General features: G+C 40.2%; 1 long non-coding RNA gene across 2 annotated transcripts in view; it reads left to right on the forward strand.

Annotated features, from left to right (window-relative positions):
• LOC141133289 (uncharacterized) overlaps positions 1–20,812 on the forward strand; it is a 375,137-nt gene that overhangs the window by 215,885 nt on the left and 138,440 nt on the right. For both annotated transcript variants that reach the window (XR_012243041.1, XR_012243040.1), the window contains exon 2: positions 12,071–12,501. This is a non-coding gene — a long non-coding RNA (uncharacterized lncRNA). The remainder of the gene's footprint in view (positions 1–12,070; positions 12,502–20,812) is intronic.

The following is a 20,812-nucleotide window of genomic DNA, read 5'->3' on the forward strand; positions in this document are numbered from 1 at the left end:
TGTTTACAAACAGGCTCTTTACCCCCCTCCATGAAAGAAGCCCATATCATCCTAATACCTAAGCCCAATAAGGATCCAAAGCTGTGCGCCTCATACAGACCAATTGCACTTTTCAATTGTGATCTGAAGATCCTCACCAAGTTGTTTGCCACCAGACTGAACAAAGTTATAAAATCCCTTGTAGATCCAGATCAAACAGGCTTTATGCTAGGAAGGTCCACAGATATCACCATACGCAGACTATTCTCCAATATCCATGCCCCCCACACAAACCAGGGCATTAGAATGATTGGCACCCTAGACATGGAAAAGGCATTTGATACTGTGGAATGGGCGTATTTATGGGAGGTGATGAGGAGAATGGGATTCCCACTAAAATGTATTGATTGGGTACGCACGCTCTACACAGGCCCCCTGGCAAGCATACGGCTTAACGACTTGCTATCTGCCCCCTTTCCCCTACAGAGGGGTACCAGAAAGGGATTCGCTCTCTCCCCAGCCCTCTTCATCCTGGCCATGGAACCCATCACTGAAGCCCTCAGAATTTCACCCGAGATTCGCGGCCTTTCGGGTGGGAAGGTTGGAGGAGAGAGTGGCTCTCTATGCCGATGACATACTGTTTTTCTTAAATGATGCTGGAGCCTCTCTACAGGGTGCCCTCAGCATTATGAACACCTTCTCAGCCTTCACAGGTTTATGTTTTACAAATCCCAGCTGTTTCCGGTGGCCGAGGGGGCTAGATCTTCCTCATCCCCATCTCTCCCACTGCAGTGTGTGAACCATTTTACTTATTTGGGAATTGTGATATCCAGATATAGTAAGAACTTTGTGAGACTCAACCTGGATCTAGCTGGGGTTAAAACATTAATTAAAAGCATGGAGCAACCTTCCCCTCTCACTAATTGGACGCATTAACCTCCTAAAAATGAAGGTCCTCCCCAAATTTACATATATTTTTAGGAACTCATCCCCAAAAAACTCTTTAACTCCATTAAACAACTTTTTACATCCTTTATCTACGGATCAAAACTACCCAGATACAAATACACAACCTTAGCTAGGACGGGGGGGGATTATTGGCTCTTCCTGACTGCTACAAGTATTTCCTGGCTGGCCTTACAGGGGTTGTTGTTTAGGGGCAAGAAAACCCCTAACCACCTCACTCCCTCCGTGAGCACCACAAGTGTGAAAAATGAATGAAAGCCTGCAGCCTGAAAAATGAATGAAAGCCTGCAGACGCTCCAGCAGAATTCTTTTTCTCCAAACACACCATTGTGGCTGAACCCCAATCTCCTGCACTTCTACACCATCCCAGACCCACAGGCTTAGACCAAACACCAAATTGTGAAGCTAGAACATATTATCACAAACACTGAGTTGTCTTTTTTCAATGCTGTGCGATCAAAATTTAATGTACCCGCACAAGCACATTCTAGATACCTCCAGATTGTTCATGCCTTCAGGTGCCAATTTCTGGGTCAAAGGGTAACTCTGAAATACACAGAATTGGAATCTACCCTCTGTGTGAAAGACTTGGGGAAGCCCACGTCTCAACTCTACGGCTACCTACTAGTGGCTGCTAGTCCTGAGCTGTCCTCCCTCCGCAGGAAATGGGTGGGGGACATCCGGGAACTGGAGGTTGACTGGGGGGAGATTTGGAATTTCCCCTTCTCCCCCCTGGTCTCAGCGAGGGATAAGATGGTTCAATATAAAATTTTGCACAGAGCATACTATACACCTTACAGGCTCCACAGGATGTCTGCGGCACATTTCCCACTGTGTTGGAGATGTACGCACCAACCTGGGGAGTTTTTTCATATCTTTTGGAGCTGCCCAGCAATACAATACTGGCAAGAGGTCCTTTGAGTGATTAAAAGTGTAACCAAGCTTCACATACCATGCGACCCAAAATATTGCTTGTTAGGATTGGTTGAGCAACTGTCAGTGACCATGGCCAGGAGAATAATTATCAACCTATTGCTGTTTTACGCCTGCAAAGCTATCACAATTAATTGGAAGCATTCATCCCCTCCTTCTGTCCAATTCTGGAAGGGACTGATAAATGCCAGTCTGCCCCTGTATAAGGCTATTTATGTAAACAGGGGTTGCCCCAATAAATTCAATGAGGTTTGGGCATGCTGGCTCGATGACGCCACTACGGCAAGCAGAGATTAAGATTACTCTAGTCAAAACATAGTCTCTGACCACTCACTTGGCCACGAGTTAAACATTTTAATTTGTATCCTGGTATCCCAAGTTTGAGCATAGATAATTCTGAACTGAAACCTCTCCCCACATTGGGGTAGTAGCTTAGTAGATTGTTTTGTTTGGTTCTTGTGTTATGTGTCTGTGAAATAGAAAATTTAATAAAAAAAGATTTTCCAAAAAAAAACAAACCCATTGGGCTCAGGGCAGCTGCTCCCCCCGCCCAAGATGCTTATCCCGGGCCTGGTCCCAAGGTATGGAAAGGGCCGCATTCAGCCCCCGGGCCGCAGTTTGGAGACTACTGTTCTAGTACATAGAATATGTGCAAACTACTATGCATTCCTTTAATAACAAGTATACTTGTATAGATGATGAGTAAGGGTTCTTTCACAAAAATGCTGTGTACAGATGTGTACAACATATAGACATACCTCCCAACTTTTTTTAGATGGGAACGAGGGACACCTATTATCAAAAGTACACTATATTACCAAGTATTGGGACGCCTGCCTTTACATGCACATAAACTTTAATGGCATCCTGGTCTTAGTCTGTAGGGTTTAATATTGAGTTGGTCCACCCTTTGCAGCTATAACAGCTTCAACTCTTCTGGGAAGGCTGTCCACAAGGTTTAGGAGTGTGTCTATAGGAATGTTTGACCATTCTTCCCGAAGCACATTTGTGAGGTCAGGCAACCAGAAAGTGGTGCAGCCCTGCGCCTGGGGTCTGCTGGGACATGGGTTTAGACTGTTTATTCAGAATAAACTTTCTACAGATTCCCTCCTGACAAAGCGGCCAATGTCCGCGAAACTAGTCGAGGAACATGATATCTGAGTTCAATTGTCTTATTGTATGTTTTCCCCTTCGGGGTTAATGTCTCCACTGGTGTTACACCTGTATTGCCACCATGTTTTATTGTATTACTGATGATTTGTTCTTTGCATCAATAAAATCAACTATACAATTTTTACATTATCGTTATACTATTTATATTGTTAATAATTTTTACTGTACCACAATAGTCCAAATGCCCTCATTTTTTCTGGTAGCCTGACTGGGGATCAGGCTCCCAACTTTGCTAATCTTAGATTCTTGGATGATGGTACAAGTCTCTATCTTTGCCCACCTCAGTAACCTACCATAGAGGCCACTCGTTTACAAAATGAGGGACAAATGAGGAGGAAAGAGGGACACAGGAACTTTGTTCCAAATCAGGGACAGTCCCTCGAAATCAGGGACAGTTGGGATCTATGTATAGATTTGTATGCATCTGTACGCAGCAACAGGGAAATCCGTGGGCCCATTCAGACTGATACCAGCAGCAGTGTAATGTTTTGGTGCGTTTAGAACCATTAAAAAAAGAATAGAAGCTGCATCTAGAGCTATAAATTGGACGATATATTATGCTGCATGCATATAAACTTTTCAGCTAATAATGTACATGAACCTTATTGGCTGCAGCCTCTGCTCGGGGTCGATATGCTGATAACACGTTATTGATGTTTACATGTTGGCCCTGAATGAGTCATTCATGTAGCAACGGCACATGCACACAATGACCTCAACCTTCAGTCATTCAGAATCGGCCAAGGTCATTCTGCGCATGCGCTGCTGCTGCATGAATGTCTCAATCAGGGCTGACATGTAAGCATTAATATTGGTGTAATCTGCGATGGAGCTGACTAAACATTATTGATATGTACAACTCAACACTGAGCATCGCTGGCCGCTAATAGGGTTCATTTACTAGCTGCTGTACGCCTGTATATGAATCACAAGCGTTACATGTGTACAGTGTTCAGACAGCTTTTTACGAAGCATCTTGCATAAATCAATGCGGCTGTGTGAACGAGGCCCAAGGGAAGTCATGCAAGAATGTCTCATTCCACCTTCTGCAATCTCCACTCAAAATTATTGAGAAATCTGCTAACAAGAGTCAGCCCCCTTCTAATGTATAATCCAGGGATCCTTAAACTACGGCCCTCCAGCTGTTGCGGAACTACACATCCCATGAGGCATTGTAAAACTCTGACATTCACAGAAATGACTAGGCATGATGGGAATTGTAGTTCCTGAACAACTGGAGGGCCATAGTTTGAAGACCCCTGGTATAATCTGTATTGAACAACCAAAAACCATACAATTTTTGAGGGGTTCCAGAAGAGAAGAAAGGGTTATATATGTTTTGTTTTTACGTGTAAGGTTTAATATAATATATATATTCGGTTTGTCATAATTAACTACAATAATAGACTATACAGTGCCTTGAAAAAGTATTTATACACCTTGAAATTTTCTACATTCTGTCATGTTACAACCAAAAACATAAATGTATATTATTGGGATTTTATGTGATAGACCAACACAAAGTGACACATAATTGTGATGTGGAAGGAAAATAATAAATGGTTTTCAACATTTTTTACAACTAAATATGTGAAAAGTGTGGCGTGCATTTGTATTCAGCCCCATTTACTCTGATGCCCCTAACTAATGTTTAGTGGAACCAGATGTCACCTAATTAGTAAATAGAGTCCACCTGTGTGTAATTTAATCTCAGTATAAATAAAGCTGTTCTGTGAAGCCCTCAGAGGTTTGTTAGACAACCTTAGTGAACAAACAGGTCACAGATAAAGTTGTAAAAGTTTAAAGCAGGATTGAGTTATAAAAAAAATATCCCAAGCTTTGAACATCTCATGGAGCACTGTTCAACCCAAAGTCTGAAAATGGAAAGAGGATGGCACAACTGCAAACCTACCAAGACTTGGCCGTCCACCTAAACCGACAGGGCTGGCAAGGAGAGCATTAATGGGAGAAGCAGCCAAGAGGCCCATGGTAATTCTAGAGGAGCTGCAGAGATCCACAGCTCAGGTGGGAGAATCTGTCCACAGGACAACTAATAGTCGTGCCCTCCACAAATCTGGCCTTTATGGAAAAGTGGCAAGAAGAAAGTTATTGTTGAAGAAAGCCATAAGAAATCCCATTTGCAGTTTGTGAGAAGCCATGTGGGGGACACAGCAAATATGTGAAAGAAAGTGCTCTGGTCAGATGAGACCAAAATTTAACTTTTGGCCTAAAAGCATAATGCTATGTGTGGCGGAAAACTAACACTGCACATCACCCTGAACACACCATCCCCACTGTAAAACATGATGGTGGCAGCATCATGTTGTGGGGATGCTTTTCTTCAGCAGGGACAGGGAAGCTGGTCAGAGTTGATGGGAAGATGGATGGAGCCAAATACAGGGCAATCATAGAAGAAAACCTGTTAGAGTCTGCAAAAGACTTGAGACTGGGGCGGAGGTTCACCTTCCAGCAGGACATCATCCTAAACAGCCAGACCTACAATCGAATGGTTTAGATCAAAGCATATTCATGTGTTAGAATGACCCAAAGTCCAGATGTAAATCCAATTGAGAATCCGTGGCAATACTTGAAAATTGCTGTTCACAGACGCTCTCCATCCAATCTGACAGAGCTTGAGCTATTTTGCAAAGAAGAATGGGCAAAAATGTCACTCTCTAGATGTGCAAAGCTGGTAGAGGCATCCCCAAAAAGACTTGCAGCTGTAATTGCAGTGAAAGGTGGTTCTACAAAGTACTGACTCAGGGGGGCTAAATACAAATGCACGCCACACTTTTCAGATATTTATTTGTAAAAAACTGTTGAAAAACATTTACCATTTTACTTCACAATTATGTGCCACTTTGTGTTGGTCTATCACATAAAATCCCAATAAAATGCATTTAGGTTTGTGGTTGTAACATGACAAAATGTGGAAAATTTTAAGGGGGATAAATACTTTTTCAAGGCACCAAATATGACAAATTATGAGATATGTGATTGTAACAGAACGTCCCACACTCCACTTGAGTGCTTCCGTCAGTATACCACTTCCTCCCAGTCTGGATATAGATATCCGATATTCCAACCGCTCATAAGCACAAAACAAGGCGACACTTGTTTCACTGCTAACATGGACTGTTTTTATTTAGAATCAAAATCAAAATTACAACACTTTATATGCCGTTGGAACCTCCTCTAACAATACAACTGTAACCTAATTAACATGAGCTAGTTTACAAAATCATTTACCCAGACTAGGTGACTATTCAATACACATTACCATAAACTTCAACACAGGGTTAATTAGAACAAACAACCATGTGTGTTAGAACCTGTGGTAAGCCAGACTAGACTCATTTACATTAAGCACATTATAGCAGAGAACAAGACAGGTAGTTGGAGTTGATGACACCAGCATCTCCTCACAGTATGTGTCCCAACAGTATGAATCAGTCTTATCAGCAGGGGGGCTGCTGGAGGAATCCCCCCTTCCTCTACAGGGACACACATCCCAAATGACCACAGCAAAGAGTCCACAACAGAATGAGACAACATACAATATATACATATATACATGATTAGTACAGATCAGACTGGATTTCTAATTCACCTTGCAGAGTATTGTTCCCTTAAAATCCAGGGCCCATAATCTGTTGGCAAGAGGCTCACATTCAGTCCCCTCCAATAGCCTCTGTCCCGGGTGAGTCTGTCACGGTGATACATAAATGTTATGATGAAGTGTTGATATATACAGGGTCAGTTCTCAAAATTCTAACAATACAGTTCAATATATGAAACATTTTTGTATTAATAACTGTTAGGTTGTGCTCTGCCAAAAGTCATAAATAATAAAGGTCAGAAAAAAAACAAATGGGAGAGAAAGTAATAGAAGTATTGTTGCTCTGAGAGGCTCGGGGGGTCTCCTTGGATTTATTAAAAATAGGTACTAAGATTATAGGTATTGGGAGAATTTCGCAGAGGTCCGACAGTAGTCCCATTGGAATCAGGAAGCTGGATATGGCTCAGATTCATATTCATCTCTGTTTATTCTCCTTCATCTGACACATTCTTTCCCTCATAGAGAATGTATCAGTTGCATCTTGCACTGATGGGACATGATGTAAAAGGTCCCTCTTAGTAGATTTAATTGATCTGGGTAAAATCAATAAGAGAGTAATATGGGGATTGGGCTTTCAGAGATAAATCCATTATTGTATTGTTGATTCAAAACATCTTGTCCCAGAAGGAGAATAAAGGAACATTCATCACAAATATGGGACATGGTGACTTTAGTCAACAAACAATGCCAGCATCTGTCAGATTTTTAGGATCAAAATTGTGGAGCTCACTAGGGCATTTGCCATCGAGATATAAATGTACAGTGTAGGTATTGCAAGAATTTTACCGAGGTCGCAAAGTAGTCAAATTGGAACCAGGAAGCTGGATATGGTTCAGATTCAGGTTGCCCTTTATGGATCATTTCCTCCAATGATTTTATTCTCCTTCAACTCACACATTCATTCCATCATAGAGGGTGCATCAGTTTCATGCCTATATCTTGCTCTGATATTATATGGTGTAAAAGGTCCTTCTTTGTAAATTTAATTATTCTGGGTATAATCGATAAGAGAGTAATACATGAATTGACCTTGAGGGACGTATCCATAATTTTATTATTGATTCAAAATATTTTGTTCCAGAAGGAGAATAATAAGGGGACATTCGTCCCAAACATAGAATATAGTACCTTCAGCCGACAAACAATGTCAGTATCTGTCAAAGGTTCTTGGATCAAAATTGGTTAGATCAATAGGAAATTTACCATTAAGACAGAAATTTATAGAAATCAGGATAATTTTGCAGAGGTTTGAAAGTAGTCCCATTGGAACCAGGAAGCTGGATTTGGCTCAGATTCATGTTCCTCTCTGTGGATCATTTTCTCCATAGATTTTATTCTCCTTAATCTCACACACTCATTCCATCATAGAGGGTGCATCAGTTTGATGTCAATATCTTGCTCTGATGTGATATGGTGTAAAAATTGATTGATTACAAAAATTCCCTCTTAGTAGATTTAATCGATCTGGATAAAATCGATAAGAGAGTAATACATGGATTTGGCTTGAGAGATTAATTCATAATTTTATCGTTGATTCAAAATATTTTGTTCCAGAAGGAGAACAATAAGGAAATATTCATCCCAAATACATTTTTCAAGATTTTTGGATCACAATTAATTGTATAGATCACTAGAACAATAAGGGAACATTCAAATATAAGACATACTGTAGTACAGTACCTTCAGCCGACAAACAGTGGCAGCATCTGTCAGAAAATTTTGGATCAAAATTATGTAGATCACTAAGGAAATTTACCATTGAGATAGAAATTTATAGAAATCTGGAGTATTTCGAAGAGGTCCGAAAGTAGTCCCATTGGAACCAGGAAGCTGGATTTGGCTCAGATTCATGTTCCTCTCTGTGGATCATTTTCTCCATAGATTTTAATCTTGTTCATCTCATGCATCCATTCCATCATGAAAGGCGTAAAGTTTCACGCCAATATCTTGCTATGATGTGTTTGGGCAGTAGAACGCATATAGTGTAAAAGGTCTCTCCTAATGGATTTAACTGACCTGGGTAAAATTGAGAAGACAGTAATACGTGGATTGAGCTTGAGAAGCGTATCTGTAGTTTATTATTGATTGAAATATGTTCTTTCAAGAGGGAACAATAAGGGAACATTCTTCTCAAATATGGGACATGGTACCTTTAGCCAACAAACAACGCCAGCCTGTTAGACATTTTTGGATCAACGTTGTGTAGATCACTAGGACATGTATACCATCAAAATAGAATTTTGTAATTCTGTTCTTGATATTTGGCAGATATTGAGAGTCTGTGGGTCATCAGCTAGGATTTATGCCAGTCAGGTGGCAAGCCTTATGTTAGGGAGTCTTATGGTTGTGGTAAGTTGGTGGAGCTGGGAATTCATTGGAAGAGATTCTGCCCATTTCCTAAGAGGTAGTAGAAGTTGCTTGGTGGTTTAGCACACCAACATCCTTCTCTACTATTCATCCAGTTTAGATATGAGCCATGTTATCTGTCTGGATTGCAGTTATCCAGAGCCAACAATGGAATGTTCAACCAGACACAGTAGTTATGTATAATTAAAAAATTTCATTGTCAGCTTGGCCATAAATAACAAAATTGCTGCGAGGATAAACGTAAACATTTTATGTCTGCACTGTAAATCAAAGTGTACAATCATAACAAAACAAGACTTCTGCAGAACTACAGAAAGGAATGCCAGACCAATACTAGAGAGAAAAATCATAGATAAATGTAACTATTTTATTAGAAGGAGTGGGGAGAATGTAAACAGGGCTACTCCAACAAGGCCCTACCTCCCCCAAGGGAGAATATTGGACTATTCTGGTACCCAAAGAGGTAGTAATCTTTGATAAAAATTCCAGTTTATTTTAATTTACAAACATTATTATACAAAACAAGCACAACATCAGGGTTGTTTACAAAAGACATAGTTGCACAAATATTAAAACAATACTTAGTAAAGCCCCTATGAGTAGGTGGAGGCACTGTGATGTGAAAATGGACGTGAAGCCTCAACAGTTTCGCGGCCAATGCCGCTTCCTCAGGAGGCGCCCAATTTTAACATCTAGAAAAAGTAAATAATACGAATTACATACAAAATACAATAAAAAGATGATACCAAAGTAATAATGAAAACATTGGAGTGTTGATACATTGTATAGCATAAGTGCACAGACAAGTGTAGCGCTATAGATTTTTAGAAGCTTATGATATAACTTGTATAAAAATATGAAAAAGAAAAGTCTATGTCAATCCACAATATACAAAAAATTTAAAAATTAAGTCTCTGGTACTCTTCAGGTGTCTCTTCAAATACAAAGGACTGTTGTTAGTCCAAAGGATACATAATTCCTTAATCACCACGTGGATAACACATGCAAAGAATTAGGTGTGATGGACCCTCCACATAGAAAAAGTGAAGGCTTACCAGAGGGATTGAACTCATAGGAACATACGTTCAATGAGTCAATATAGCTTGTATCACCAGCAGGCAATTAAAAGGAAGGACCTCCCAACTGGATGGCGACAAAACTCCAAATGTATCCAGAATCGTAAAGGAACTTTCTTTGAAATGGATGGCAAACCTTCCCATGGATCATCAGCTACTCCAGTGGTTCTCAACTCCTGTCCTCAGTAAGTGGCTGAGAACCACTGGAGTAGCTGATGATCCATGGGAAGGTTTGCCATCCATTTCAAAGAAAGTTCTTTTACGATTCTGGATACATTTGGAGTTTTGTCGCCATCCAGTTGGGAGGTCCTTCCTTTTAATTGCCTGCTGGTGATACAAGCTATATTGACTCATTGAACGTATGTTCCTATGAGTTCAATCCCTCTGGTAAGCCTTCACTTTTTCTATGTGGAGGGTCCATCACACCTAATTCTTTGCATGTGTTATCCACGTGGTGATTAAGGAATTATATACCCTTTGGACTAACAACAGTCCTTTGTATTTGAAGAGACACCTGAAGAGTACCAGAGACTTAATTTTTTAATTTTTTGTATATTGTGGATTGACATAGACTTTTCTTTTTCATATTTTTATACAAGTTATATCATAAGCTTCTAAAAATCTATAGCGCTACACTTGTCTGTGCACTTATTTTTGACAAAATCCTTATTTGTTGTGTGAGCTGCTGTTTTGTTGGGTAAGCGCAGGGTTAAACTTTTTTCTCCTTTGTCTACATTGTATAGCATAGACTCACCAACAACGTGAAAGACGGCAATATTGAGACACCCAATATTTCTGTATATATATTTCTTTAATCACTCATAGCCCGTCTTATTAGCCACCCGTGTCCGCCTCCAGGGGGAACACCCAGATTGGGTGTCTCAATATTGCCGTCTTTCCCGTTGTTGGTGAGTCTATGCTATACAATGTATCAACACTCCAATGTTTTCATTATTACTTTGGTATCATCTTTTTATTGTATTTTGTATGTAATTCTTATTATTTACTTTTTCTAGATGTTAAAATTGGACGCCTCCTGAGGAAGCGGCATTGGCCGCGAAACTGTTGAGGCTTAACGTCCATTATCACATCACAGTGCCTCTACCTACTCATGGGGGCTTTACTAAGTATTGTTTTAATATTTGTGCAACTATGTCTTTTGTAAACAACTTTGATGTTGTGTTTTGTATAATAATGTTTGTAAATTAAAATAAACTGGAATTTTTATCAAAGATTACTACCGCTTTGGGTACCGGAATAGTCCAATATTCTCCTTGTTGGAGTAGCCCTGTTTACATTCTCCCCACTCCTTCTAATATACCATTATAGGATGATGGTACCCGTTACAATCCCCATTGTTAAACTCTTGTGGCAATAATCCTTTAAATGTAACTGTTTGAAAAAAAAAGGCATACAAAAATAGCCAAACACATTTTGGAAAACACCATCCTCCCTTCATCAAGGCTCAACACAGGATAAAACTTGAATGGGCTCAGAGAAAACTATTGAGCTTATTCGAAGTGCTCTTTCATTTGACTGCACATGCAAGTCTAAAAGCTCCCGGAGAGTCTTTCTGAGTATGTTGTTCTGATGTTTTTGGGTAGTTATCTACCAAAAATGGTATATGATAATCTGCATATTAACTGTAACGACAGAGATGTAAAAATCTACAAAGAGCAGAGTGATGATTCATCAGTACGCCCCTGCTCCTTTATTGTCCAGTCAGCAGGCTAAGGGGTGTGTTTTGCCTCAACGGAAGTCATAGGATCTTACTATGCTGTCTGGCAGGTGTGCTTGAATGACAAAATTGGCTGAATTGAATAAGAAATTCCTGAACAGATAAAAACGGTTATCTATGTGTATTTCATCTATGTATTCCTAGCCTGGATTTCAGCTGTAAAGATGAGACATGTGGAAGCAATTCACTGACCTGTCTATTGTCTCGTTTCTTTTGCAGACGCTGATGTTCGCTTATCTCAGCACAAAAGAAGAGAGATAGATTATTTATCCTAGAAGCTGAGGATTACACTTGTAAGCTGCAGTACAGAGTCCATGCGAGTTTGTGATGTCTCTATCAATATCCCCACAGATGAAAAATAATGAAACATGTCACATCGGAGAAATATGATTCCAGATTTACATACGGATTAGAATGTCGGGAGGTATGATATGAATTGATTTGGATTACAGTCTTGTTCATCGACAGAGAAAGCCTGACGTAGGACAGAGGAGTGGGATTTGTTTCTGGTACGAACGGCTCTGGCTGTATTGGAGGGAAGGACTGGTGGACCTGTATGCCTGGGAGCTGATTGGGGCAGTGGTGTGAGCCCGGCACCGGCAACCATGATGAAGAAGAGCAGGAGTGTGCTGACCGTGTCCGTGGAGGAGGTAAGAAACCTTATTGGAGCGAAACTTGATTCTGTTCCACAGTAATGCGTATGTGTGTTTTATTTCACTGGAATACTTTGTAGAATATAGTACCCATATCAAAAAAATAGGGTCTATTTATAAAACGTTCGTTGGAGGAATGTCACAAACATTCATGTAGGCTGGGCAAATTTTCCTGTGTATTCTGTAATATATTCATTCCTATGATCGACAGCTTCATCAAGTGAACTATATGGCCAAAACTATACTGCATTTTGGCCACTAGCTGGAGCTGATGATCATAGGAATGAAATGTTTTACAAAAAAATATGAGGAAAATGTATCCAGTCTACACAAATGTATGTGACATTCGTTCAACAAATGTTTTATAAATAGACCCCCATGTTATTCCAACTCTTCCTGTAATCCTTAATTAACGCTCAGTGATAGTGTTTATCAAAGAGGCACAAGCTTGTCTTCCTTAGGAGGAAGGTCCTCAGAAATATGAGTTTGTGCCTCGTCGAAATGTCAAAATAAACCTTTTCGCTGAGCGTTAATATATATATATATACAACAGTAGTCCATTCTGCAGCACATTGTATATTTATTAAGAGAGTTCCTAACTCATCAAAACGAGTTTCGGACCCATCAGGATCCTTTATCAGGTATAACAAGAAAATCTTGTGCTACATGAGGAGGGACCTGACGGATCTGAAACTGTCATTTTGGTGAGTTTGTAGCTTTCTTTAACTGCTTGCTGCCCACCCACTGTGACGGTGGGGCGGTGCAGCTCTCGTTCTGGGACGACGACATATGCCGGCGTCCTAGAATGGCCACTCTCGCGTGCCCGCGGGGGCGCGCAGCATGGCCGCGCCGTGTTGCTAGGACAGTTCTATTTGTTTAAAGAAAATGATAAAAAATTTGTTTGGGTACAGTGTTGCATGACCGCGCAATTGTCATTCAAAGTGCGACAGCGCTGAAAGCTGAAAAATGGCCTGGGCAGGTAGGGGGTGTAAGTGCCTGGTAGGCAAGTGGTTAAAAAATATACAAGGTGCTGCAGGCTGGACTATGGTTGGTGGAGATTAGGTGATCTCCGTATTTGCTTTGCACCTGAAGGATTGTGATACATGCGATGTGTGTCCTGTCCAGACTAGTATATACTATATTGTCAAAAGTATTGGGACACCTGCCTTTACACACACATGAACTTTAATGGCATCCCAGTCTTGGTCCGTAGGGTTCAATATTGAGTTGGCCCACCTTTCTTGGAAGGCTATCCACAAAGTTTAGGAGTGTGTCTATGGGAATGTTTGACCATTCTTCCGAAAGCGCATTTGTGAGGTCAGGCACTGATGTTGGACGAGAAGGCCTGGCTCGCAGCCTCCGCTCTAAATCATCACAAAGGTGTTCTATAGGGTTAAGGTCATTCAAGTTCCTCCACCCCAAACTTGCTCATCCATGTCTTTATGGACCTTGCTTTGTGCACTGGTGCACAGTCATGTTGGAACAGGAAGGGCCAACCCCAAACTGTTTCCACAAAGTTTAGAGCATGGCATTGCCCAAAATGTCTTGGTATGCTGACACCTTAAGACTTTCCTTCACTGGAACTAAGAGGCCAGGCCCAACCCCTGAAAAATAACGCCACATCATAATCCCCCCTCCACCAAATGATTTGGATCTGTGCACAAAGCAAAGCCCATAAAGACATGGATGAGCGATTTTGGGGTGGAGGAACTTGACTGGCCTGCACAGAGTCCTGACTTCAACTCGATAGATCACCTTTGGGATGAGTTAGAGCAGAGACTGCGAGCCAGGCATTCTCATCCACATGAATTAGTGCCTGACCTCACAAATGCACTTCTGGAAGAGTGGTCAAACATTCTCATAGACACATTCCTAAACCTTGTGGACAGCCTTCCAAGAAGAAAAGTTGAAGCTTTTACAGCTGCAAAGGGTGGGCCAACTCAGTATTGAACCTTTCAGACTAAGACTGGGATGCCATTAAAGTTCATGTGCTTGTAAAGGCAGTTGGTGTCCCAATACTTTTGACAATATAGTCTATGTATGTATATATATGTATCATGGGTCGTTATACTTCTCCTGCGGTAGTGGGTGGTCCTTATACCTGCACTGAATGGCATATGTGTAAAGATGTGTGAGCGCCATTTACTGAAGTAATACTCCTCTAAGCCTTGGCCAGATTCATGACTTACCCTCAGAGGGTGTGTCCATGACAGTGAGTTGAATGAAGCTAGATTGCATTCTACCGATTGGTGACATCCAGTGGTGGTAAACAGTTACTCCAGTTTCTCAATGAATTCACCTTTAAAAATAGGGAAATAGTGGCATTATCTAAACCAAAGAGAAAAAATCAAAAGACACAACAAATTTATAAATTCAAAGTGAAAGTAAAACTATATCAGTAAGTGAATAATAAAAACACAGTGTTAGATGTGAAGTGCATTAATCATAATAAAAAAATATCCATCCAAAAGTCCAATCTTAGTGATCTCCAAAAAATATGCTTCTACAATAATCTTCTATGAAATCATACAATCTTCACACCACACCTCATGAAAGCGTGCCACTGCTTCCCCATCAGGTGAAAATTGATTTGCCTCACACTCTCATGTTCGGCAAATGCGCTTTTAATCCTGAGGTTAATCACTCCATCATCGGGAGTCTCCAGAACACGTACAGTATTTTAAAACACAGAACGAGTTCTCCTACAGGGGAAGAGAAAAGAGAGCTCCAATAGTGTAATATGTTTAAAACCACTTTATTAAAAGCAAAATTTTCACATTAAACTCGCATGCCAAAGAATATAAAAACTTTTTTTGAAAGATTGCATCTTTTTCAAGAGCAAGTCTCAGTGGTGAGGAACCTGACAAGGTACGCCTCACCTGGCCACTCATTCCTCTCTCCCAGATCGCCACTTCCACTTGACCACGATGCGTCACTTCCGGTTGCCGTACAGCCACGTCCCGACGCGTTTCGTTATCACAGCTTCATCCAGGGATTGGCTGTATGGCACAACAACCTCCATTTTAAGGACAATCCTATGCATATACCTAACCCCATCAGCATATACAAGGACTCTAATTCGTAGCCCGTGCAACAGCATTGAGCATATCTTGCGTGTGTGAAATACTTAACATGGGTATCTTATTTATTTTACATTATATCCATGATAACTTATTATAGTATAATCCACTGTGGTGAACCTATAAAAACAAACCTATAAAAAATACAATTATGTTACATAGATTCTGATTATAATATGAATACTGAAAGGAATAGTCAGGAATCCTGACTAAAGAGAAATCTTTACAAAAAAGGTTACACTTTTAAATGGAGTATTATGTGAGGTAAATAATATCTCCTAGAGTGTAATGTTTGGAGGATAGGATTAGGCAGGATAACATAGATCAACAGCAGTGGGGCTTTATATCCAATTTTCACTACCAATATAGAGAGGTTGAAAATATTTTTAAAAGATACTGGCATATTCTACGCATAGATGAGGATTTGGGACCGGTCCTGCCCATCCACCCCCCGGTTTATTTATAGAAAGGCCCTAAATTTTGGGGACCGGGTGGTGAAGAAAATCTTAAATCCACCGAGTAAACAAAAAGTATTTTCTGAAAGAAAAAGTTTCTTTCTACATAGAAAATATGTATCCTGTAGAACTGTAACTAACAAAGGGGGAGGCACTTCCTTTAGCACCAATTTAGATGGCAATACTTACAATAAAGGTTTTTTTTACATGTAATACCTCTCATGTTGTATATGTACTATGTTGTACCTGTGGCTTTTATTATGTGGGAGGTACGGAAAGACCCCTAAAAAAGCGCATTGTGGAACATATAGCAAATATTAGAAAAGGTTATAGACAACACAGGATGTTGCTACATTTTAGAATGGCCCATAATAGAGACCCTACGGGCCTACAATTCTGGGGAATAAATCGTGTCTACTTCACATGGAGGGGATCTAATCAGATTAGGGATCTCTCACAAAGAGAAACCAAGTGGATTTTTTTAAATAAATACTTTGGCTCCAAGGGGACTTAACATCCAATTGGATTTTAATTGTTTTATTAATAATTATTAATGTTGCTCTTATTAACTTTTTTTAAAATCATTTAATTTTAGTTTATTTTAGACTTACAAGGGTTTTTTTTTTATCATTTATGATGTAGGGACCTTAGGGGAAAGTCTTTAAGATTCCTGACACCTCTTTTCAGTATTCATATTATAGCCAGACTCTATGTAACATAATTGTATTTTTTATAGGTAAATATGTTCGTTGTTATAGGTTCACCATAGTGGATTATACCATAATAAGTTATGGATATACTGTAGAATGAATAAGATACCCACATTAAGTATTTAACGCACGCAAGATAGGCTTCGGCATTGAAATAGAGTCCTTGTATATGCTGATGGGGTAAGGTATTTGCGTAGGATTGTCCTTAAAATGGAAGTTGCTGTCAGTGTTAGTTTTGGCAGCAAATTTCAATTTAGTTTTAGTCTTATTAAAAAATCAGTGATCAAGTACTGCGCAACAAGACCTGATAAACCACCACTGCGCTCTAGTGCAAAACCAAATAATACCTATAGCTGCCAACTTAAAAATAGCAATGTAAAATAGTATTTTTTTTTTTTTTTCAAAATCTTTTTATTGGTAAAATAGTATTTTAAATAAATACAATAGTGGCGCTGTAAATCACATGAATATCTTAAATATAGTGATATCTACTGCACAAACATCAGCTAGTGTTAATTAAACCCAAACAGTGAATAAAAAGGTATCCGTGATAGTTCATAAAAGTTTACCTCTCCATTAATTACCAAGAGAGCATGTAATAAATTAAATGAATTGAAAAAACAGTGATAACTAATAAGTATAAACACAGAGTGACACCTGTCCATGCAATAATGGAAAAAACATTAAGACAGAGTTCATGCAAAGTGCTGCATGTCAGAACAATGAATCTGGGAAGTAATCTTGCTATGCCATACAAATTCTCTTCCACCACACCGATAGTGATTCGCTCATATGGAGCCTCTCACTCTCATGCTCGGCGTGTAGGCAATGAAATAGCCCCCCCGGGGACTAGACAAGGTGAATAGAGTTGCAATCAAGGAAGATGGAGCTCTTCAATTAACAGCAATGCTCATCGTGAGGAGATATGCCAACATGGAAAAAAGAATGCCTCCGACATGTTTCGTCATTCCGACTTCTGTAAGGAATCCTGTGAAGAAGTCGGAATGACGAAACATGTTGGAGCGTGGCTGTACGGCAACCTAGCATCTGTTTGTAGCCTATGACATTTGTGCTCTGTACTGGCCAGCTGAGACTACCTCATGCTGCAGAGGATCCAACGAGGGGAGGGGTGAGATTTAATCAGCGCATCCTGGGTCCGCCGTGACCTCAGTACATTGCTACTATCTGCCACAGGAAACTTACCTTTTATGCCTTTTAAAAACTGCAAGAGTGTGAGTTCATTGATAGAAGATTTTATGTGTGTATTTCAATAAATGCTCTCTAGGTTATTACACTATTGGAGGCATTCTTTTTTTCATGTTGGCATATCTCCTCATGATGAGCATTGCTGTTAATTGAAGAGCTCCATCTGCCTTGATTGCAACTCTATTCACCTTGTCTAGTCCCCGGGGGGTGGGGCTATTTCATTGCCTACACGCCGAGCATGAGAGTGCGAGGCAATCATTTTTGGTGAGTGCGGCTCCATATGAGTGGATCACAATCACTATCGGTGTGGTGGAAGAGAATTTGTATGGCATAGCAAGATTACTTCCCAGATTCATTGTTCTGACATGCAGCACTTTGCATGGACTCTGTCTTAACGTTTTTTCCATTATTGCATGGACAGGTGTCACTCTGTGTTTATTTATACTTATTAGTTATGACTGTTTTTTCAATTCATTTAATTTATTACATGCTCTCTTGGTCATTAATGGAGAGGTAAACACTAGCTGATGTTTGTGCAGTAGATATCACTATATTTAAATATTCATGTGATTTACAGCGCCACTAGTTTTAGTCTTAGTCTTAGGACTAAAATGGCATTTTAGTTTTAGTCCCATTTTAGTCTTCTGCAATTGTTTTAGTTTTAGTTGTATTTAGTCGACTAAATCTTCAGTACATTTTAGCAGTCTAAAATCAAATGGGTGTAATTAAATTGTAATGCATTAGTTAACATTTCTCCACAATTTCCAAACACATATACTGCTGGAGTGAAAAATTTAAAGCCACGTACACACGAGCGGAATGTCCGACAGAAAAAGTCAGACGGAAGCTTTTCATCGTATATTCCAATCGCGTGTGTGCCTCATCGGACTCTTTTTTTTTTTTAAATTCTGACGGATCTAGAAATAGAACATGTTCTAAATATTTCCAATGGAACCAATTCCTATCGGGAAAACCGCTCATCTGTATGCTGTTCCGACAGACCAAAAACGACGCATGCTCTGAAGCAAGTACAAGACGGAAGCTATTGGCTACTGGCTATTGAACTTCCTTTTTCTAGCCCCGCCATACGTGCTGTACGTCACCGCGTTCTGGATGGTCGGACTTTGGTCGGACTTTGGTTTGACTGTGTGTAGGCAAGACCGCTTGAATGGAATTCCGTCGGAGTTCCGTCGGAGAAACCTTCGGAGTTTATTCCGACGGTAAAACCGGTCGTGTGTTCACGGCATAATATGCTATTATTTATGGTTTTGAGGTATGAACATGCACTACAGACCAGTGGTAATTTTGAAGTCAAATTTTAATTTAGTTTTAGTCTTAGTATTTTGACTAAAATGGCATTTTAGTTTTAGTCCCATTTTAGTCTTTTGACTAAAATGCCATTTTAGTTTTAGTCATATTTTAGTCATCTCAATTGTTTTTAGTTTTAGTCGTATTTTAGTCAACTAAAATAGTATTCATTTAGTCGACTAAAATGTTTTAGTCGTTTTAGTCGACGAAATTAACACTGGTTGCTGTGCCGCACAGCCAATCCTTGGACAAAGTCATGATGACAAAACGCGGGACGTGGCTGTATGACTCTCTGTTCCCTTCCCCAGTATAAGAATTCTGGCAGTGGCGACCGGTCCATAAGGGACAACACCGCCACCCCCTAGTTTGCATGCACGGGGCGCCGGACTAATGCTATTCTATTAGGTCTTTTTTTTTTCAAGCACATGATCAGAGCATGAGGTTCTAATTGGCTTGAAAAAGGTTGGGCTTATAAGTGAGAACTCTCCCACTTGTAATCCTAGAGAATCAATATTCGCTATCGATTTCCAGCTTCTCTACCCGACCAATCAGGACATTAGGCAGATTAACAAGACTGGGTTGGCTGGGAGGAGCAGCCACGGCGCAGTGACTGTTGGAGGGGTGAGTGCGGTCCTTTGTTTTCTGCCCCCAAAAATGTTTAGCACCATCCACCACTGCATCCTGGGTTTTTAAAACACATATTCTGAAGACTGCTGATGATGGAGTGATTAACCTTAGAGGCAAAAGCGAATTTTTTTCCCGAACATGAGCACGTGAGGCAAATCGATTTGGTGAGTGTACACCTGATGGGGAAGCGGTGGCACGCTTTCACAAGGTATGGTGTGAAGATTGTATGATTTAATAGATTTTTTTAGATGTGGACCTTTGGATAGACATTTTTATTAATTATGGTTAATTCACTGCACATCTAACACTGAGGGGATTCATTTACTAAGAAAAAGGGAAGCATCTAAAGTAGTTACTCCTATTTAAGCCAATTAAGACTTCAACTAGGTGAACATGCGAATGAAAAAGCACGCTATTACCAGCGAACATGCCTTTGTAAATGTAAAATCGTCATATCCGCATATTTGCAAGTGGGAATTGCTAACGAGTGTACTGTATGGAACTGTACTGCAGCCATGATCACATGTACAGTAAATAGTTAAATTTGGTGTTATCGCTCTCACTCTCTCATACTGGTCACTGGAAGTTCAACATGGCACCTCATGGCAAAGAACTCTTTGAGGATCTGAAAAAAAGAATTGTTGCTCTACATAAAGATGGCCTAAGCTATTTGAAGATTGCCAACACCCTGAAACTGAGCTGCAGTACGGTGGGCAAGACCATACAGCGGTTTAACAGGACAGGTTCCACTCAGAACAGGCCTCGCCATGGTCAACCAAAGAAGTTGAGTGCGCATGCTCAGCGTCATATCCAGAGGCTGTCTTTGGGAAATAGATGTATGAGTGCTACCAGCATTGCTGCAGAGGTTGAAGAGGTGGGGGGTCAGCCTGTAAGTGCTCAGACCATACGCCGCACACTGTAT

This window comes from Aquarana catesbeiana, linkage group LG03 (genome assembly GCF_042186555.1).
Source record: "Aquarana catesbeiana isolate 2022-GZ linkage group LG03, ASM4218655v1, whole genome shotgun sequence".
NCBI lineage: Eukaryota > Metazoa > Chordata > Amphibia > Anura > Ranidae > Aquarana > Aquarana catesbeiana.